Genomic DNA, 23,511 nt, shown 5'->3' on the forward strand with positions numbered 1-23,511 from the left:
AGTTTTGGAGCAGAAGGAACATAGGAACATGAGTGGGTCATTCAGCCCCTCAAACCTGTCCCACCATTCAATGGGATCATGGCTGATCTATGACCTAATTCCATATGGCCTTTGCTTAAGAAAAATGTATCTATCACAGATCTCAAAGATAGGGATTAAAGACATAAAAATGATTGGATTGCTCAGTATGCTTTAATCTTGTAAATTTACAAAACCGAAAAGGATGAAAAGTGAAAATAATGCTGCAAATCTAGTAGGGGCAGCTACAGAATTTGGAGTGAACCTTGCAGACTTCCTACCGGACAATCTGCAAAGTTGGTTTGTTGAGAAGTGGCTCACAAAGAGTGCCAAGGCCCACCTGTTTCATTGGATATATTGTTTACCAGAATTATCCAGCAATGATTTGACCTAACAGTTCAGCGTATATTGCAATGTTTGAACAGGAGCCCTTTTGGTTTGCATTTCCCAACTACACTAACCAAAGCTGACTGTGACTTGGTTTTCCCACTAGTGGGCAGTATATGCACACCTGAATGGGAAATCCTGGGGCAGTCCTGTCCCTCCACACAATGGTGCCTGTGTACACATGCTGATGAAAAGCTAATGAATGAGATCTTGAGTTTAATAAGCCTGAACCACGCACATCTTTTTGTTTGAAGGGATGCCCTGGGACATTTATGACAAGCAAATGTGTATGAAGTTTTTTTATACCGTTCTCACAGAAGTCCAGGCCTGGATGTTACTGTGATAGGAACATCAGCATTTGCTGTCATCACAAATAACTTGAACAGGAAACCTCTGGTGTTCACAAATGCACAGGGAAATATGTAAATTCAGAGTTTGATGTGCTGTTAGAAACCACCCTGCTCCTCCTGAAGGTGTGCTCTTGTGGCCTTTCTGATAGGCTTGGTACTGACTTCACTACAACGATACAAACATGGTGTACTTACTCACTATGTCTGGACTCAAACTGCATAAAGAAAAGCAGGGATTCTGACTACGGGAGTAAATAAGATTGTAAGAGTTCTGTCAGTGATAATTACTGCTACGCAGACTGTCTGATCCTGATTTCTCTTTCTACAAATGTGGAGTCTCATTCATTCAATGAGAAATTATAGACCTGTGAGTCTGACATTAGCAGTGGGTAAGTTATTGGAGGGGATTCCGAGGGTTGGGATTTATATGCATTTGGAGAGGCGAGGATTGGTTGGGGATAGTCAGCATGGCTTTGTGTATGGAAAATGGTATCTCACTGCCTTGATTAAGTTTTTTGAGAACGTAACCAAAAAGATGAATGAGGACAGAGCGGTAGACATTGTCCACATGGACTTTAGTAAAGCCTTCAGCAAGGTTCCACATGGTAGACTAATTAGGAAAGTTAGATCACGTGGGATTCAGGGACAGCTTGCCAACTGGAAACAAAATTGGCTTTATGGTAGGAGATAGAGGGTGGTTTGTTTTTCAGACTGGAAGCCTGTGGTGTTTCACAGAGATCACTTTGTTGCTATTTATATGAAAATGAGACCTCAGGAGACATGGTTAGTAAGTTTGCAGGTGACACCAAAATTGGAGGTGTAGTGGGTAGTGAAGAAAGTTTATCTGAGATTAGAAATCGATCTTGATCACTTGGGTCAATGGGATGAGAGGTGGCAGATGGAGTTTAATTCGGAAAAATGCAATGTATTTCATTCTGGTAAAACAAACAAGGGCAGAATTTATACAATTAATGGTAAGGCCCTGGGTAGTGTTATCAAACAGAGAAACCTAAGGGTTCAGGGACATAATTCTTTGCAAGTTGCATTACAGGGTGGTTAAGAAGGCATTTAGCACACTTGCCTTCATTGCTCAGCACTTTGTGTATGGGAGGTGGGACAGCATGTTCAGTTAGTACAGGAGTACTGTAGGCAGTTCTGGTCGCCCTGTTATAGGAAGGATATTATTAGACTAGAGACGATTCAGAAAAGATTTACCACGATGTTGCTGGGAATGGAGGGTTTGAGTCATAAGCATAGCCTGGATAAACGGGGACTTGTAACCCTGGAACATAGGAGGTTGAGGTGTAATCTTGTAGAGGTTTATAAAATCATGAGGAGCAGAGATGAGGTGAATAGCAAATGTCTTTTCTCTCACGTGGGGGAGGTTGAAATTAGGGGGCATATTTTTAAGGTGAGAAGAGAAAAGTTTAAAAGGGACCTGAGGGGCAACTTTTTCTCACAGAGGTTGGATCTTGTGTGGAATGAACTGCCAGAGAAAGTGATGAATGCAGGTACAGTTACAACATTTAAAAGCCATTTGGATAGGTACGTGAATAGGAAATTTTAGAGGGATATGGGCCAAATGCAGGCTAGCGGAACTAGTGGAGTTTGGAAAACTTGGTCTGTATGGACTAGTTGGACCAAAGGGTCTGTTTCCGTGCTGTATAACTCCATGACTCTAGATTTGAAGATATTAAAGAAGTTATTTTTGGCTTCCTATCCAAGAGATGGGTTTAATTTCTAATCTTGTTTTATACTTAATGGTTTGGACTCTGTGTGGGCCATCGAAATTCTTCACTGACTGGTTGACAAAACCCATTTACAAAACCCACAATCTCTGTCACATGGGTACGGCCCCCTGATGTTTGTTTGCTGCTAAGTCCAGGAAAGGTTGTAGGCTGTTGCCAGGGCAGTCAGTGGTAAGTATCATTCCTTCTCTGTTGGACCATTTATTAATCCCTACAAGGTGTATATTTTTAGGAAGGGTGAGATGGGGGAGGATATTGGCAGCAGCTGCCTTGCAGTTAGAGTTAATGATTTGCGGAAAGAATAAATCGATAGGAGTTATGGAGATTTGGAGACCTCAACAACAGGCGCAAAAACGACAGAAGAGAAGGAAGCAAAGCAATGTCAATCTGGACCTTTAGAGGGCGACTGTCACCTCTGAGTAACTCCAGGTCTAAGTGAGGACAAACTGATGGCACTGTGTGAATTGGGGTGTAAGTTGTCTGCACCATCCAAAGGTCATGCTCTCTATTCCGAGCATTGTCATGGCAATGTGCAACAGGAAGGCGGAGGTTTGAAGGAAACAAAAGCAATGTTCTCTCCAACTATTGGGAATCTCTGAGCCAGCACTGCTCTAAGTTGGAGAGGAACATTTGCAAATGTGCTGACTGTTCTGAGCGTCTCTGATGGACCAGGATGAATCCATAATAGCAACATCCTGAGTATCCCAGAAGGAAGAACTAATACCTCTGATGAATGAGAATGGTCCATCTCATGTTGTACACCTCAAAACAGTGTTCCAGTTCAACCAGTACCTTCAGTTCCAAGTGATGCTCTCATTTTTACTGACTTCCTGACCCACACGGGACTTGGGGTCTGTACCCAGCATCAGGCTGTTTAGTCACATCCAAGCCCCAGGCCCTAGCTGGAAGAAAGTCATCCTTGTTCCTGGGAGACTGCCCAAGAGGAAGAAGCTACGAGGAAGCAGAGGTTCCATTCCCCAGACCCCTGAGGCCAGCAACATCTCACTAAAAGCTATTGACTCTCAGGTCATCAGGCAAAGGGCAAAGGCTGAAAGGAAATAAGAGTGAAATCTTGTACATCTTTGGAAAAGTAGCTCAACCATGGCAGGAACTGAGAAGACAAATGTTTCCAAAGTTAAGCAGCGATGTTGATTAAGATGAGGGAGGACGTAAATTCACAAACCGAATAACTGTTTGTGTCAGACGAGGAGGGTGGAACCAGCAATGGTTCATTAACTTGAGAAACTGATTTCCATTTAAAACCACACTGTGTTAAATATTTGCTTCTCTGCACTGGGGGAAAATAGCAGAGTTTAACTGACTCTTTCATGCGACTGAGAAGGGATTAGGAGAATCAATAGGAATACAGGCGATTGTACATGGGCTAGGGAGGGCCCAGCCTGTTCAGCTTTACACTTTCAGTGGTTCCTATTGTTACTTTACAAAAGGAGCATTTTTGTATTTTCAGGCTGTTCTCAATTTAAAGCCACAGAATTCTCAAACTGGACAGGAGATGTTTGACACTTTCCCCTCCACAAAAGATCGTTGCTGCTGAAGCAATGGCCAATATTGTACCTAAGATCGATAGATTTTCATAAGAATCAAATTAGTTAATGGATCTGGGACAAACCATGACCACTACCATTTATTACCTGGAGTAACGGGCCATGAACCAGGGCTCTTCCGCTCCTGTCTGTTTTCTTTCTTATTCTTTTCACTTTTGCTATATTTTCTTGCTTTTCTTCTTCTTTTATTTAAAACTCTTTGCAGTGATTCAACGGAATGGTATGGCAGAGAGAGTGGGCCCTGCACCAGCAGCCTCCAAGTGGTTGGAGCCGGTGATGGGATTGAAGGTAGCAGCCTCCCAGGCACGGCAGTGAGAGGGGACCTCCTGCCTAATGGCGGCAGCCTCCCCTCAGGCCTGGCGATAGGATGCAGTGACACAGTAATGACACAGCTCCTTCCCGCATTCTGGGGGAGGCGGCTGTAAACCTTCTCCTGGCGACTGGGAGGCAGTGGCATCATCAGTGGCAACAAGAACATGGTTCCCCCGGTGATCGATATGAGACATGCAGGCTGACCTAGATTCCAGGCCGTGGCTAGGCCCGACTGCCTGCATTGGTGGCTGAGCATTCCTAACGCTGTCATGAAAATGAGACTTTCAACTTTAAGATCTGGACATTTTCTTACCTTTTGGCTCACTTTAAAATTTTTTTTCTGTTATGTTTTTTCATTTTGTTTTTTTAACCAAGATAGTCCTGGAGAATGGTGACTTTGTACAGTTTTTACTGTGCCCATGCATTCCTACACTTCAGTACACATAACAATAATACCTAGAAGGTCAGGGCAGTAGATACATGAATATGAAAATCATTCAATATTTATTGGGCAGAGAAGAAAAAATAATTACTTCCCTCTCAAAAGGAAGACCACCACCTCCAGACTTTTGCGCATTCACTTTTCTTAATTACATCCATTTTCACACACTTCATCTCCTCTTGACAATTTACTTTTCTATGTATTTTGGTATCATCGACTTACTCCATGCCTTCGGCTGAGTCATTGACAGAGATTATAAATCAGTACCAATCCCCATCACACCCCATTTGTTGCAGGTCAGCAGTTTAATGAATGAACCATTCATTCCCACTCTCATCTTGTTGCATCTGGGCAAATGGCTTTTGGAAATCCAAGTGCTGCATATCTAAGGTTCGTCTTTATTGTTCTTGCTTTTTATCCCCTCAAAGAAGTCCAAAAAATTAGTCATTTGGTAGAACAGAACTTGACTAATGCTGAAAAAAGACACTTTTCATCTGGCAATCATCAGGACTTTTCACAAGAATGCCAGTTCAAGGAGAAAACCAGTGTTTATACCGTATGAGATGAGAGTGCTGATTAGTTGACAAGTGGACTTTGAATGATAAATCAACACTCTACCAATCAGAGTCTTCTCAAAGACATCCTGTGTGGTGAACAGGTCGCTGGATCATGACCTCCCGGATATTGACAGCTCCACTACACAGACAGCACACTGTGTGTGAGATATGAGGATGGTAGACATTGTCAATGACAGCCTTGACTCTGGAGGCTGACTATTTTGAAGCGTGTTGGAAGAGGTCAGCAGGAGAGGAAAGCTCAGGTAGTGGAGAAGGAAATCCAGGGAAAACAGAGACCAGTGAACAAGGCACATTCTCAGCTCACTGATCCAAATGCAGCAGAGACTGCCATGCCAGAATGGGGCCACTGAGTCATACTGGGAGATGCTTTACACAGAGGTGACCACCACAGGGCAGACCATCATTTTATGAGACAAAAAGATGCAACTCATTTACCAAGCTGTCTTTGTGGGCGTGCTGTCTCTGGTGTTGTCAGAGGTGGCGTTGTTGAGCTGGCAGTTCTCTGATTGGGTGGCAGTGCTTGGGGGCTGAGTCATCATCTTAAATTGGATAGAGGCTCTGCCAGTGATCTCTTAATTGGCTAACCCTGGCAATGCCACTCAGGATGCCACCTCCAAACAAAATGGAGTTGGCTCCTGCTATTGAACCTGGTGGGTCTTCATCATTACCACCACCATCAAAATATAGACCTTTCTGAATTGCTTCATTCTGATTCCTATCTCTTCCTTAGTTTTCCCAGACTTCCAGATTTTCATTTTTGTTTTTGCAAACTGACGTAAGGAATTGCTTTTAGCTTCATAGGATTGTGACCTCAATTGTTGATCACCTCGCTGAATTACTCAAGAAAATTCTTCTCATTTTTGGGGTATGTGTTGTATTGTGCTCGACATTTCTTTGAATAATGGAGGAAATAGCTTACTTTCTTTGAATAATGTTCACTCTTTAATACCAGTTCAAACCATTTTATTGTGATCAAGTAATTTCTAATTCCTTTTTAACATTCTCTACTTAAATTTAGATGAGTTAGATTATTTACAGTGTGGAAACAGGCCCTTCGGCCCAACAAGTCCACACCGACCCTCCGAAGAGCAACCCACCCAGACCCATTCCCCTACACCTAACACTGTGGGCAATTTAGCATGGCCAATTCACCTAATCCGCACATTTTTGGACTGTGGGAGGAAACCCACACAGACACATGGAGAATGTGCTAACTCTACACAAACAGTTGCCTGAGGCGGGAATTGAACCCGGGTCTCTGGTGCTGTGAGGCAGCAGTGCTAACCACTGTCACACCTGCAACCTTCCCTTCTCTCTCTTAAACCTATCAGGGTAGATTTTGCAATCAGCACCAAGGTGATAGTAATGTTTGCTGCTGATTTTGAAGCAAGCTGTCCTCAAATTCCCTTTGATCTCCATGGTATTGCACATTCACCCTTTCTTCCCCCTTTCTCCTGACTTCAGTTTGAAAATGGCACCAACTTGAGGGGAACTCCAGGAAACATTGCTATCACCAGCCAATCACATTACAGGAATCTTATAGATGGAAACCCAGGATGTAAAATACATTCATTAGCCTTCACTGGTACTGACATTTTGCCGAGAGCAAAAATAAGTGTTTGTACCACGTACTAGTCTAGGTAGGAGCAGAATTTTTTTTAAAAACTTGAAGTTAAAATTATTATTTTAATATATCTGTGTGGTTATTTTATCTAAAATGGGCTTTCCACAACTTAAGTTTCTTTTCAGGACCAGAGATGTTGTTCAACAATAATTGTGAGAATGGAGCAACATCAAAATTCTAGTTCTTCTTTAAACAACGTGTAATACTTTCAGGGATGTTTCAACAAATGAACAATGCAAAAGGACATTTTCTTGTCCATTCAGTGATTTTTAATTTTTGCTGTCAGTGGAGAATTGTAAAGTGACTGGCAGGACTTGCTGACTTTCCAACCATACACAGGATCCAAATGTTTCTGTCAATTTCAGAGGCTAGGCAATAGCCATCAACACAAGGCATTCTGCATTAGTGGTGCTGGAGGAGCACAGCAGTTCAGGCAGCATCTAAGGAGCAGCAAAATCGATGTTTCGGGCAAAAGCCCTTCATCAGGAATAAAGGCAGTGAGCCTTAAGCGTGGAGAGATTGTTTTTACCTCGCTGATTTTAACCCTACTGCGAATCCTCTTGTAAGGATGCCTGCCTTGAAGAAGTTTTCCTCCTCTCTCTACAAGAATCTCAGGGAGTCCCTCTCCCACTGCAACTCCCAGTGCCTCATTTCCTCTGCCCAGCTATGCTACTTTCTCCCCACCCCCACCCTCCTCTAGCTTATCTCTCCACGCTTAAGGCTCGCTGCCTTTATTCCTGATGAAGGGCTTTTGCCCGAAACATCGATTTCGCTGCTCCTTGGATGCTGCCTGAACTGCTGTGCTCTTTCAGCACCACTAATCCAGAATTTGGTTTCCAGCATCTGCAGTCATTGTTTTTACCACATTGATCAACACAAGGCAATCTAATCATCTCCCCTTGTTATTCAGTGGCATTGCCACTGCTACCTCTCATTGCTGACATCCTAGGGATTACTATTGACTAGAGACTGACTGGACTAGCTTTATAAATATGGTAGCTGCAAGAACAGGTCAGAAGCTGCGGATTCTGTAGTGGGCAATTCACCTCCTGCCTCCCCATCATCCACAAAGCAAAAGTCAGGAGCGTGATTGGATACTTTCCACTTGCCTGGATGAATGCAGCTTGATACCACACAAAAACAAACCAGACCATTCGATTGGCTACGCATCCTCAGATGTTCAGTCCCTCCACCACTGACTCAGCAGCAGTATGTAGCTACAAAATGCACAGCAGAAATTCACCAAGACTCCATCAACAGCACCTTCCAAACCCATGACAGGGCAGTAAGTGCATTGGAACACCTTCCAGTTCCCTCCCAATCCACACATCTTCCCGATTTGGAACCTTATTGCCGTTCCATCAATGCTGCTGAAACAAAATGTTGGAACTTCCTCCCTAACAGTACTTTGCATGCCCCTAGCCCACATAGCTCACCATCGCCTCCCTCAGGGCAGTTTGTGAAGGATGATAAATGCTGGCCTATCCAGCGATACCCTCGTCCATGAAAGAATAAGTGAAAGTAATAACAATCAATACTGACCATTACCCTGACATTACAACTTTGAAATCTTGGCCATTATCAAATTAAATCATACTTGCAAAAGGGACTTCCACCATTAAATAATTTGGTTTGTCTTTCACCTCTAAATTCAATCTGGATTGCTTTTATATCTTGTATAATTTGAATTTTTTTTCTAGAAAACTTGAATGCACTCCCAGAAATGCATTTCCTTCATTGCACGGCCTGTTTTGCTTCTCCTCAGATGATGCAAAAATTGAAATGATCCCTTATAATCACTTTGTGTTTGCTGTTTACCTCCTTGATGCCTGTATTTATCCATTCCTCCACTACATCCAACAACTATCAGGATACTCCCAGATAATGTGCATTGTAATGGGCTCCTCTTAATTGAGAGATAATGGCACCAGAGAAATGTCACACAGCTAAGTTACATCAAACATCACTGCAAGGGCTGTGTTCCTTTAGTTTCTTACTTCTTGTCGGCCCACTTTCTACATGTTGTTTGCAATATTCTACTTGGTGCAAGTGTGCTCTGGTATTTATAAAAAATATCGAAGAATGTAAGAGTTAAGAAATGTGGTTAAAGAGCAAACGTTTATGAGGTTGTTTTATAACTAGATCATGATAGAATAGGGGAAAGTACACTCAATGAAAATAATTTAGCTCGTTACCGGAAAGGAACTTAATCGCTGGTGGGTTATGAATTGTGGTCTCAGTGGTCAGGCCACGGGTAAAACATTTTCCATTGTCTCAACACATACCAGAAATACATGGTACCTGCTATGACAAGCTTTCAGTAGGTTCCCCAACTTGTCATAGGATATGGTCAAGGTCTATGAGGGATGAGGATGAAAACAAGATTGACTAAGGAGAGGGTGGAGGTTGTTGAGCTTGCTCGTAGGTAGAAGTTTAAGCAAATCCACACTGTTGCTGGCTCATTTTCTCAATTAAGATCTAGCTCCATGTGCCTGTGATCACAGATGCTTAATTTAGCTGTAAGAAATAAATTGGACAGAATAATCCTGTTCCTAACTTGATGTTGCAACTGGGGAGGAACTGTCTCACTGCTTTCTCACATTCTGATTCCTGGTGTTTGGATTACCACAATAATGCCAGGCCACTCAGCCCCTCAAAACTAATTTGCCAGCTGCTGGATCGTAATGGATGGCAGAAACGGTGACCACAGGATGTTTAAATAAAAATATTCGTCCCTAGCTTGTGGATACCATGGGCAAGACCAACATTTATTGCTTTTTGTTCTTAATTGCCCTTGAGAAAGGCTTGCTTAACCTCGATGGGTAGGGTTAAACTACTTCATGGCTGAACAAGTAATAAAATTCTCCTTTGAGGTTTGCTCCCTCAGGTCATGGGGCAATTGACAATTTAATAGAGTACATGGACTGCCTTATCTATTCACATCCAGATTAGTTCAGGTGAGTTCCCCATTCTATTTTACTGGGACCCTGCTTTTCAGGAGACACATGTACCTGATCTAGAGCTATTGGGCTCGAATAAACGCTATCCTATTGACCCCATTAAAAGAGGATACTGCATTCCTAACAGGGAGAACATCGGCCAGAGGGAGAACAGCCCCCACTTCTTTCACCATACAAGAAACTTGCTTTGCTGCTGTTGTGCCATTCTCTGTGGAGAAACCTTTGGCCACATGTTAAAAAAAGCAGTCAGAGTTATGCAACTAGATGTGAGTAAAGTCTGATGACCAAAATCACACCCACATGTAGCAACCACGTTTTCAGAATTCAGCCAATGTTCACCTCTAGCATGTTCTAAGGAAGATTCGCAAAAAGAAATGTATCTGTTGATTGGAAAGACTTTACCTTGGATTGACAGCTTTGGCAAATTGCGGATGTCCCAAAGCACCATACAGTCAAGGAAATACGTTCAAAGTGCAGTCACTATGGTAATGCAGGGAATGCAGCAGTCAATTTTACACACAAGAAGCTGCCACCATCAGCAACGAGGCAATGGAGGTACATTTGTTCAGCACACCAGAGATAACTTTGTCTCAGGAGCAGACGTTGGTCATTCAGCCCATCAATGCTGCTCCACCATTCAAGTTTTGACCATGGCTAATCATCTATCTCCGTGCCTCTGTCCTGTATGACCTCCATATCCTTTGATATCACTGGTGTCCAGAAATCGTTTTTTTTAATGTGAATTAATGCCATAGGATCTTTCATGCCACCCTGGTACATGGAGCCTCAGTTTAGCACTTTATCTGAAATATGGCACCCCTGACAGTGCTGCATTCCCTCAGCCTGGCACAAGAGTGATAGCTTTGATTTTTAACATTCAGTTCTCTGGAGTGGCACTAGAACAAAGAATCTTTTGACTCAGAGGCAAGAGTCCTACCAGCTGAGCTGTGCTTAACATTACTGGGTGTGTTTATTTCTTATAAATAAAGATACAAATTAACAACTTGACCCCTCACGTCTGCTCCCCCATTGAATAAGATGATGGCTGATCTGATTACCCCACATTCCCACCTCCCCACACTAACCACTTACTGTTTGTTTATCAAGAATCTATCTACCCCTACTGCAAAAATATTCAAAGATTCTGCTTCTACTGCCTTTGGAGGAAGAGTTCCAAAGACTTGTGAGAAAATAAATTCTCCTTATCTTTGTCTTAAATGGGCATGCTTTAAGGCTAAGCAATTCTGGATTCTTCCACAAGAGGAATTATCCTTTACACATCCATCCTATTAATACCCCTCAGCATCTTACATGTTCAATCAAGTTACCTGTTTGGTTTGTACATTCCAACGGGTACAGTCCAGCCGTTCAACCTTTCCTCTTAAAACAATCAGCTCTTTTCCAGACGTTAATCTTTAACTAATCTTCAGATACCTTAAACATGGTGGCTAATGCTGTACACAGTATAAGTGTGGTCTCACTGATGGCCTGTGTAGCTGAAGCATAACCTCCCTACCATTGTATTCAATTTCCCTCACTATAAATCATATCATTCTATTAACTTCCCTAATTACTTGCTGAACTTGTATAGTAATCTTTTGTGATTCATTCACTATGACCGTAAACCCTCTGCATCTCAGACCTGTGCAAACCTCTGACCATTTCAATAGTGTGTTTTGTTTTTGTTCTTCCTGTCAAAGTGGACAATTTCATATTTTGTCATTTGCCAGGTCTTTGCCACTCACCTAAATCAGCTGTCTCCCTTTTTAGATTCCTTATTTCTCCTTTGCAATTTACTTCCCTGTCTATCTTTTTGTCAGCAGGAAGTGTAGCCACCTTACATTCCAGCTGTTCACTCAAGTCATTTATATAAACTACAAACCACGAAGGCCCCTGCCCCAATTCCGGTGACCCACCACTTCTTATAGAAAATGATCTGTTTCAAGACTACTGTCAGTTTCCTGTTAGCGAGCCAGCCTTCTATCCATGCTGGTACATTACCTGCTCCACCCTGAGCTTATATCTTTGTCAATAACCTTTAATGAAGCACAATACACCCTTTGTCTATAGCACATAATTTTCTCAAAGACACCCAGTACATTGGCCAAACACGATTTCCTTTTCACAAAACCGTGTTGAGTCTGCCTGATTACCTTGAATTTTTCTCAGCTGCTTTGCTATCATGATTTTCATGACTGATTTCAACAACTTGCCCATTTCTGATGTTAACTGGCCTATTGCTTCTTGCTAGATTGAAGCCTCAAAGTGGCATGCTGCAAGTCATCCCTGCCCATCCAAAACTGACCCCTAATGATAAGAGCCTGCCCATGTGTCTGTGCAATACAGTGGTGCAGATAGCCTTTGGGTTTGGCTGAAGCACCAATGCACTAACAGGTGCGTGAGGCAAGGCAGGGATACTTTGAGCATGCAGGTAGGCACTGAGTGAGTGAGTGCTAAGACAGCGAGTGAGCAGTCCTGAGATGCAGCCTAGTCCAAGCCATGAGTGTGCAGAGTGTCCTGCAGAAGCCCTTCAACATGAGTTACCATTGCCCCCTCCAATGCAAGTCAATGTTTCCTGAGCACACTGTGTTTGTGTTAGAGAGCTGGCATGAAGCTTGTAGAGATGTTGGATACCCAAGGGCTATGTGTGGCTGGTGCTTGTAGATGCTGTTTGGTGCTGAGCAACATGGACTCTCCTTACAGCCAGCCATGAGCTGGAGTCAACACGTACCCACTTGGACTCCGGCACTGAGAATTCTCAATGTTGACCTTGTTTGGCTAATACAGGTAGCTGAATACTAATGAGGTGAGACGTTAAACAAGCCATAATGCCCATCACAAGAGGCTTCGCTGGACTTCTCACAGGACTTTGCCTCAAATCTCTCCATAGCCCATGTTATTCAGATTCCTTCTGCTAAGATTTCCTAACCAATATAACATATATATGTATAGAATTCCTACAGTCTGGAAGCAGGCCATTTGTCCCATCTAGTCCACACCCGACAAAGAAAAGAACAAAGACAATTTACAGCCCAGAAACAGGCCCTTCGGCCCTCCAAGCCTGAGCCGATCGAAATCTACTGTCTTAACCTGTTGCCCAATTCCTAAGCATCTGTATCCCTCCGCTCCCACTTATTCATGCATCTGTCCAGACTCATCTTAAATGAATCTACCGTGCCTGCCTCTACTACCTCTACTGGCAATATGTTCCAGACACCTACCACCCTCTGTGTAAAGTACTTGCTGTGTGTATCCCCCTTAAACTTTTCACCTCTCACCTTGAACGCATGACCTCTCGTTATTGAATCCTTCAACCTGGGAAAAAGCTTATCTCTATCCACCCTGCCTATACCCTCCTTGATTTTGTAAACCTCAATCAGGTCCCCCCTCAATCTCCTTTTTTCTAATGAAAACAAACCTAACCTACTCAACCTCTCTTCATAGCTAGCACCTTCCATATCAGGCAACATCCTTGTAAACCTTCTCTGCACCCTCTTCAAAGCGTCCACATCCTTTTGGTAATGTGGCGACCAGAACTGTACACAGTATTCTAAATGCGGCCAAACCAAAGTCTTGTACAATTTTAACATGCCCTGCCAGCTCTTATACTCAATACCCCGTCTGATGAAGGCAAGCATACCATATGCCTTCTTGACCACTCTATCCACCTGCACAGCCACCTTCAGGGTACAATGGACCTGAACTCCCAGATTTCTCTGTTCATCAACGTTTCCCAAGGCTCTTCCATTTACTGTATAATTCGTTCTAGAATTAGATTTTCCAAAATGCATCATCTCACATTTGCCTGGATTGAATTCCACCTGCCACTTCCCCGCCCAACTCTCCAGCCTATCTATATTCTCCTGTATTCTCTGACAGTCCCTTATGCTTTTTGCTACTCCACCAATCTTCGTGTCATCTGCAAACTTTCTGATCACTACCAACAGTGCTCTCTTCCAGATCATTTCAGACCTCTGAAGAACATCCCACCCAGACCTTCCCCCTAAGCTATCCTGTAACCCTGCCTTTCCCAGGACTAAGCCACCTAGCCTGCATATCCCTGGGCACTATGGATAATTTCCCATGGCCAATCCACCCAAACTGCACATCTCCGGGAGGAAACTGGAGCACCAGAAGGACAGACACGGGGAGAATGTGCAAACTCCACACAGACAGTCGCCCGACGGTTTATTGATGCTGGGTCCCCAGTGCTGTGAGGCAGCAGTGCTAATCACTGAGCTACCAGGCTGTCCCTTGACAGACTTGCATGTTTCGGGAAATGTGCAAGAAGAAAACAGTTTTAGGAGACTCCTCGACAGTTGCAGTCTCTGAATGCATGCCCAAAATAGTTGAGCTGAGAAGCTTTCAGTCAAGTGAATGTTCATCCAAAAATGTTGGCCTTTGTTGGCCAAATGGAGCCATGCCAAAAGTGAAGATGGAATGTTTCCAGGGAGAGTTGGCCTTTGTGGAACAAAGGCAGTGTAGTGTTCTGATTGAAGTGATCTACTCTTAAAGAAGAAGCTGATGTGTTGCTTTATTTATTCTTTCACACGATGAGGGCATCGCTAGCTACTCAGCATTTATTACTCAACCCTAATTGTCCAGAGAGAGATTGGGAGTCAACCACATTGGCTGTGGGTTGGGAGGCACATGTAAGCCACATCGGGTAAGGAGGTCAGTTTCCTTCCCTAAAGAGCATTAGTGAACTAGACAATTGACAATGGATTCACTCTTAATTCTAGATTTTTATATTTAACTGAATTCAAATTCCACCATCTGCTGTGGTGGGATTTGAACCTGGGTCCCCAGGACATTACCAGGGTCTCTGGATTGATAGTCCAGTGATAATATTACTAGGCCATTGCCTTCCCTAATGAGATTATAAATCAATATATTTCCATGCCTTGGATATATCTGTTGTTTCTGCTGCCCAAATGAAACCTCAGTTGGTAAAACAGCAGTCTAGTCAGGAGATTGATATCCAGCTCCCCAGTCCAAGAATATAAATCGCCTGTTGTTAATACAGAACTTGAGTATTGCTGAAAAATAGATGGACTTTGTTGAAGCTTTTCTTTGTTGATCCTGAGTACAAATATGCAGGTTCCTGTTTCATACAGACAGAAAAGAGTACTGTTCCTATTTGAACTTAACAAAATAGTAGTCAGCCCTTCCATGGTGTATCCCTTGGGGCAACACCTTGACCAATCAGAGTCAAACAGTCTGATTTAAAACTTAAAATTTAAACAAAATTTGACAGTTAACTGTCAGTTATCATCTAATTGGTCCATAGTGACACCTCTACTTTATACAGCATAAATGTTGATTTCCATTTAAATTAGTATTTCTTGCAAATTGTCTTCATGAGAACAAAACAAAAGGACTTGATAAACTGCCTTTTTACAGCAATTCCAAAAATATATTAATTTGCTTATAGGCTTAAGGGAATGACCTATTAAGATGACTGAAAGGAATGATAGAGAAGATTGGAAGAAACCATTTTGTCTGGTTGGGAGGAGAATGGGAATCCAGAAAAAAAGGGGTCATTGAGTTAAACCTGGTCAATGACTGTGTTCAGGTGAAGGATAGGGGAAAGCTGCAACTTCCTGTACTAAAAGGCTTTTGAGAAAAATTGAAAATGCCAGAAACTGAGCTTGATAGATTCTGTTAAACAAGTGCATGGAGGAACCAAAAACAAAACTGAGAACGTTGGAAATCAGAAATAAAAACTGGAAGTGTTGGAGGAACTCAGCAGGTATGATTGCATCTATGGAGAGAGAAACATTAACTCTGTTTGTCTGGCCACAGCTGCTGCTACAAATCTTGAGCATCTTCAGTGTTTTCTGCTTGTATGAAAGAAACAAAGGCACGAGGGTTAGAGTTGAGATCCTAACTGCTCTTGCTGTTCTGAGTAGTCAAGGTCACAGGATTGGAAGGTGCTGTTGAAAATCACCCACAAATGCAGGCTCAGTTTTACAAACCTGTTGGCAATACTCAGAGCTACTTCAGTACCAGCTCTATGGAGGCCTTGTTGCTTCTCGATGGTCACACAACCTTAATGACCTCCATACTGTACTGGGTGAGCAGGGATTTCATCCAACAAGGCATTGCGAAGAGCAAAGACATTATAATGAGCTCTTGCCTCTCCCAACATCCATGGATCTCAACTCTTCCCCTGGCAATTTTCCAAGATTGAATAGGACTGCTCGCAACCTCAGGAACATATATGATCTTGATCTTGAGTTGTTGAGCAGGAGAAAGAGAAACAGATGCTGGAGATCAGAGTCGAAGAGTGTGGTGCTGGAAAAGCACAGCAGGTTAGGCAGCATCTGAGGAGCAGGAGAGTTAACATTTCGACCATAAGCTCTTCATCAGGAATGACAGAATAGCTTATGCTCGAAACGTCGATTCTCCTGCTCCTCGGATGCTGCCTGACTGGCTGTGCTTCTCCAGCACCACACTCTTTTGCAATGAGCTTTTGACCCCATATCTACATCGTTGCTAAGCTAAACCTGTCCCAGCTCTGAATTATTGTCTGGATCTGCCCCTGCCTCAGCTTATTTGAAGCAGAAGCCCTCACCCAAGCCCTTTCTAACCTTGTGGAGGAGGTGGTGGGGGAAGGGGGGTGTCTTGGTTAGCTCATTTGGCTGCTCAGCTGGTTTGCCAATAACGCCAGCAACACAGGTTCAATATCCACCAGGAAGGTCCTGCCTTCTCAACCTTAGCACTTGCCTGAGGCATGGTAACTCTAATGTCACACTCACCACCAGCTGTCTCTGTCTAATGAGAGCACGGCTGATAATCCACTGGGACTACAGTGGCTTTACCTTTATTTGGAACTGTTCTAAATGGTCCTGGCCAGTCTTCTATGTTTATCCTCTCTTAACTAGAGACCTTGTAAAGTGTTGTTGCCCTTGCCCTATCACTCCTGTGCTCGCTAACCTGTGTCGATTTCCAGTTAAACCACGTCTCCATTTTAAAATTCTCTTCCTAGTTTTCTCATTCTAGTCCCATGGCCTAAGCCTTACCTATCTCTGTAATCACCTCCAGCTTCCTGACCCCCCAAGATATCCTATTCTGGCCAATTAGTTATCCATGATTTTAATTGCTCAACCAATGGTGGCCATGTCTTCAACTGTCAAAGCCCTGAGCTCTGCAACACCCTCCCTAAACCTCACAGTCCCACTACCTCTCTTATCATCTTTAAAGTATTGCTTGAAACCTATCTCTTTGTCAACGCTTTGGTTACCTCTCCTTATGCCTCCTTGCATGGCTCCATATCAAACTTAATTTGTGAAGTACCTCTGGACAGCTTATTACTTTAGAGAAGTTATATAAAGTCAAGTTGTTGTCATTACAATTAGGGAGAATGGTTAGCTCACGACATTTCAGAAAGACCAGATCTTTCTGTTGTTAATGCAAATTGGACCATCGTACAGTGGGTCTGAAATATCCAGAATTGCAATTTAGCGACTTATACTAATATATTTTGTTAAGCCAATGTGGCCAACTTATGTCACAGCAAGCGTTCAGCTATGAACAACATAGATCAGAGGTAAAGTTTTGTGCAAGTTGCTGTATAGTCATTTTTCCATGACAGGTTTACTTTTGCAATACTCAAATGCCACTCAGACGTTTTTATCAATATAATCAAAGTGCTGCTCTTTACGTTTGAAGCTGAACTCATAAAGTAGAGATATTCATCGAGGTAAATATACCAATTGACATTGTCCTCAGAATGATCTATTTGAAGTATCTACTATGATACACAGCTTTTTGCTCATTAGTCTCCATTTGACAATGATGCTATATCAAGTCTGACACTTTTTGCTATAAATGCTCTCTGGATTATTAGTTGCTATAAAAGCCTTTGGTATATAGTTATCTAGAATATTTTGCCTCTTGCACAATCCTGATTTTTATCGTTCCACCATTTGGCAGCCATACTACAACTAGGCCCTAAACTCTAGAATTCTCTGTCGAGAGCTCTCTGTCTCTCTGCTCTCTTTCCTCCTTTAAGGTACTTCTAAAACCTACCCTTTTGGCCTTGTGTTTGGCCACCTAGACTAAAATGTCCTCATGCAGCTGGGTGTCAAATTCGAATCCCCTATTGAAGTGCCTTAAAACATCCCACAACATTAACGTTGCTACATAAATGCAAGCTGTTATAACTGTTAACCTTGATATCTAAACAATTTATACATTCAGAAATTGTTTTGATGGGATGGGAATTAAATGACTGATTTTAAATCATGAATTATATTAGAGAGACTACATGTCGTGCCATGGAATTTGGCTTCTGCCAACCATTCCCCTAATATACTGTCCAAGCCAAGAAGTTGCAAGTAGCAATTAGTATTGTCTAACTACAGAACAATGGAGTTAGTATCCTTATTCTTAATGAAAACTAAATTGTTCCCTTTCTCTAACATTTTCTACTATTAAACACGTTCTGCCAAATTAATTAATTTGGAGCTCCAGTGTAATTTCACATTATGTTATGGCCTCATATTTCAGCAGTTAATCACCTCCATCTATTGTGAATTTAAATAATTTCAATATGTCAGCAGCTCATTGCTGCCTTACAGACTCGAATATTTCCGACTGCGTGACCCATCAATCTGTCGCTATTTGTGGGGTCTATACTGCAGTGGAGAGGGGGGCCTCCCAATTCTCCCATTCTATTTGATCACTCATTACATCTTCATCGGTGCAGGCAGTATTGAGAAGCTGAAACAATTCCACACGTATAGGGTGATGTAGTGTGCAGTGTGACTTAAGAAATAGCCTATTGCTACAAACATTCTAAAAATGAAAAGCAACCTCATTGCAAAGTTTGTCACCACTCAGGAAGTAAAATTCGACCTTTATATAAGGAATGTATTATCTGTTGGCCACTAGTGCAGGACTGCGCCGTGTTGGACCAGAAAGGGTTAAAAAGTTTACTGAAAAGTTTACTGGTAATGTTTACCCTTTGGAAAGAAAACAGACAGCAATGTATTCACATCCTGATTTGCTTGTGATGTTGTATTTACATTTTCAGCATTTGGAATTAATTCTATCACTGGCAACATTTATATTCCCTTTCATTTCTGCAGTGTGCACATACTGCTTTATTCCTGGCTTCATGGTGCACCACACACTCCCAAGTATCACCTCCTACATTAGCACTAGATCTGAAATAAAAACTGAAATTGCTGGAGAAACCAAGCAGCTGTGGACACATCTGTGGAGAGAGCAACAGAGTGAGCATTTTGAGTCCAGTATGACTCTTTTTTAACTCCTGAGAATGAAGAAAAATCCAAAATGAATCGGATCTGAACGTGTTCGACTCAAAAATGTTAACTCTGTTTCCCTCTCCACAGGTGCTTCCACACATCTGCTAAGTTTCTCCAGCACTTTCAGTTTTTTGTTACCCAAGGCCAAAGTCTGAATTAAATCCTTCTCCTGCACAAAGCCAAAAAACTGCAGAAGCTGGACATCTGAAATAAAAACAGTGGATACTGGAACTGTTCGGAAGTTCAGGCAGCTTCTATGGACAGAGAAACAAAGCCAGTGTTTTCGGTTGATGGCCTTTCATAAGGATCATTCTAAGGAAAGTTAACTTCAGGCTTTAGCTGTTTTTCCCTCTCTAAAGGTGCAGCCAAACCAGTTGAGTATTCCCAACCTTTCGCTCAACCTGCTCCTTTGCTTTGTGGGTGAAGATCCTGCAATGCAATGATTGACTTGGTTTGGAGAGCAGAAGGAAAGAGTGGTGGAAATGGCAGATTTCTTACATTACTCCACTTCAAAATGCACATCATTGGCTGTAAAGCACTTTAGAATAGATGCTACATAAAGGCACATCTTCTTCAAGTGCCAATCCCATTGTCTCTATGCCAATGTTTGTTGCTATTCCAACAGTAGAAGCATCATTCCCAAACTAAAGCCAATCAGTCTAACTCATATCCCTCAGAAACAAAATGCTAAATCCTCACACACACCTTAACTAGCTGTCAACATGCCAGCTCTTCTAGTATTGTGCACACAGACAATAAATGCTCCATTTTGGAGATAATACACATTCTAAACATCCTGTAAATGGCTACACAAGGAATTTGCCATCCACTGACTGAAATCTTACCTTTCAGTAGTATGCCCCATCAATAATCTGTCCATCACACAGTACCTCTTGATTACATCCCATATTTCGATCTGTTAAAAGATGTTCAAACCTTTATTTCCCTCTATTAGTTATCCAACTTGTCACTTTTGGTTGGTTCAAAACTGAAGCAGTTTTGAGGTTTTGTGGATGCTCTAGATAATAGCATTTAGCGTAAACAGTCAAAACCATATTTTGACGTAAATATTTCCATGGGTGCGAGGTAATGAGTTGAGGTAGAATTACACCCACGCACTGCTCAATGATTCGCCATTTCAAATTAAAGTTTTATCGAAAAGGAAACTACACGGTTAGTTCGAAGCAGAAAAGATGTTTGCCTCACCCTTGTTATCCTTGGTTCTTATTGTAGTTTCAGTTTTCAAGCCAATAGCATCAATTAACCCTTTGGCTGGCTCTCTCCGAGGATTTTTTTTCTGAGATAATTGAAATTAACAATAGAGTCGGTAATTTCATTAGCCTGGACTGTAATTGGAGCTGGAATTTTGATATTTTATACCACAGGATGCTAAGCTCCATGTCTGTAGCTCAGTAAAAGGTATCTAATCTTAGCTACTCTGGAAGAAGTAGGGATCAGTCACTTTTCTGATGGAGAAGTGAAGAAATTCTCCCTTATGACATGGCCATTATTTATCTTTCAATTAACAGTCAAAGCACGCGTTGTTCTGACTCACTAACACAGTCATGGCATTAATATCCTGCTTCCTGGTTTTCAGGCCGGAGTGTAGTCATAGTGACAGCCTGAGGAAGGATTGAAATGGGAGGAAACGGTCCTCCTCCCTGTTTCCCACTTCCCACTGGAAGTGATGCTGGAGATAGTGTGAACCAAACTGGAAACACTGTTACTGGTGGATGGCAGTCCCATGGGACCAAAGAGGTGCAGACAGGTATTGTCAGGAGTACAATCCCAAGGAGACCACTTTTGGATATTGTGAGCAATTGCGATCCTCCTCTTATAGGAAGGATGTTGTTAAACTTGAAAGGGTTCAGAAAACATTGACAAGAATGTTGCCAGGACTGGAGGGTTTGAGCTATAGGGAGAGGCTGAAAAGGCTGGGGCTGTTTTCCCTGGAGTGTCAGAGGCTGAGGGGTGACCTTATAGAGGTTTATAAAATCATGAGGGGCATGGATAGGGTAAATAGACAAGGTCTTTTCCCTGGATTGGCGGAGTCCAAAACCAGATGGCGTAAGTTTAGGGTGAGAGGGGAAAGATTTAGAAGGGACCAAAGGGGCAACATTTTCACACAGAGGGAGGTACGTATATGGAATGAGCTGCGAGAGGAACTGGTGGAGGCTGGTACAAATACAACATTTAAAAGGTATCTGGATGGGTATATGAATAGGAAGGGTTTAGAGGGAAATGGGCCAAGTGCTGGGACTAGATTAGTTTAGAATATTTGGACAAGCTGGACCGAAGGGTCTGTTCCTATGCTGTACTTCTCTATGACTCAATGAGCTGTGAATGATTTTAGTAACTCCATTACATTGGGGAGGGGGGCAAGGAGCTTGAATAATTTGATGAATTTCTCCTGTAATCCCCTGCACAGCATGCTCAGGACAACTGCACTGGGTTACCTTCATCTGGAACTCTGTATGGGTCTCCTTAGTCCTGTGCAGTGGCAATAGGGCTGCAATACAGGCAGTAGCTTTCATCTTGATGATCTACACTACAGCTCTGGTTGTACATCCTGGTGCTGCTGTAGGTAGTGGTGTGGATTCTGTTGCTGTGGGCACGTCAGTCACTTGCTGCAGTGATGACTGCCATCCTGGAGCTTCAGATCAAGGTGCCCAAACTCTGAGGTTCGTGAAACGGTTTCCAAAATGTTGGGAATCACTTGTGAATTAGCAAAAGACATCCTCAGAACACGTGCAGAGAGCTGCCCCTTTCAGATAGGCTGGCCAGCGACTATACAGTTTTTTTTTTTCTCTGATTTTCCACTGAAGAACTGTAGAAAGGATATAGCACAGAAACAGGCCATTCAGTCCATCATCCCAGTGCTGGCTGAATAACCTAATTTCCCATTCTAATCCCATTTCCAGTCATTGGCCCACAGCCTTGCAGGTTACTGCAGTTCAGCAGCAGATTCAGGGTCCATTCGAAGGAGTTGAGGATTTCTGCCTCAACCACCAGACGGCCACTCCCCTCTGAGTGAAAGATTGTTTCCTCATGTCCCCTCTAATCCTTCTACCAATCACCTTAAATCTGTGCACCCTGACCTCACCGTTGGGGAAGCAGGTCTGCCCTGTGTATACTATCCAAGACCTTCTTTATTTTGTATAGCTCAATTAAGGCACTCGGTTCTAAGGAAATCAATCCTGACCTATCCAATCTTTCTCCATGCATGTGGTCGTGCATCTCAAGGTGCACTTTCTCAAGATCCTCCAGTTTATTCCTTTGCTTTGTTGACTTTGCCATTTATATAACCTCACACTTTTGTATTCTGAATGCCATTTTCTGCTATTCTGCCCATGGAATCAAATCACTGATGCCTTCCTGCAGTTGATAGTCATCCTCCTTCCTAGCAACTTCTTGGCCGACTTTGTGTCATCTGTAAATTTTCCATTTATCACTACCCTTTGTTTCCTGTAACTGAGCCATTTTAGATCTAACTCACCACATTTCCCTGTATCCCATGAGCTGTAATTTTACTGACCAGTCTGCCATGTGGGACCTTGTCAAATTCCTCGCTATCGTCCATGTAGACAAAGTCCACTGCACTATCCTCAAAGAGGCTCCTTGTTACTTCCACAAAAGTCAATCAAGTTGGTACGGCATGACCTTCCCTTAATAACACCATGCTGACTATCCTTGTTTAATCCACACCTATCTAAGTAACAGTAAAACCTACCTCTCAACATTGATAAGAGTAAACTGCCCACACCTGAGGTCAGATTGATTGGCCTATCATTTGGGCTATCCCTCACACCATTTATGAATAAATGGTAGGACAGTTACTGACCTCCAGCCCTCTGGTATTTCACCTGTATCTCCTTAGAGCATCCAATACTTTCTTGCTGGTCTCTTTTAATATTCTAGGATACAATCTGGTTTTGAAGAAGGGTCATTGGCCCTGAAACATTAACTCTGCCTTCTCTCCATAGATGCTGCCAGACCTGCTGAGTTTCTCCAGCAATTTCTGTTTGAGTTGAGCATACAATCTCTCTCTCCCTGGTGCTTTGCCCACCTTCAAGGAGGCCAGTCCCTCCACTAGCACCTTTCTCATTTGCTTATTTAATCTGATATTTCACACTCCTCCTTTTCAACTAAAAATGCCTGAAACCTCCCTCCACTTTGTGAAGACAGAGACAAAATACTCATTGAGAACCCTGCCCACATCTTCTGCATCAAAGTTTCCAGTACGTTTCTGATC

General features: G+C 42.6%; 1 long non-coding RNA gene across 1 annotated transcript in view; it reads right to left on the reverse strand.

Moving 5' to 3' along the window:
* LOC140491249 (uncharacterized) overlaps positions 1 to 20,224 on the reverse strand; it is a 69,838-nt gene extending 49,614 nt beyond the window's left edge. Inside the window, exon 1 of the long non-coding RNA XR_011963252.1 lies at positions 20,105 to 20,224. This is a non-coding gene — a long non-coding RNA (uncharacterized lncRNA). The remainder of the gene's footprint in view (positions 1 to 20,104) is intronic.
* Positions 20,225 to 23,511: the final 3,287 nt, after the last annotated feature.

This window comes from Chiloscyllium punctatum, chromosome 19 (genome assembly GCF_047496795.1).
Source record: "Chiloscyllium punctatum isolate Juve2018m chromosome 19, sChiPun1.3, whole genome shotgun sequence".
NCBI classification, from domain to species: Eukaryota; Metazoa; Chordata; class Chondrichthyes; order Orectolobiformes; family Hemiscylliidae; genus Chiloscyllium; species Chiloscyllium punctatum.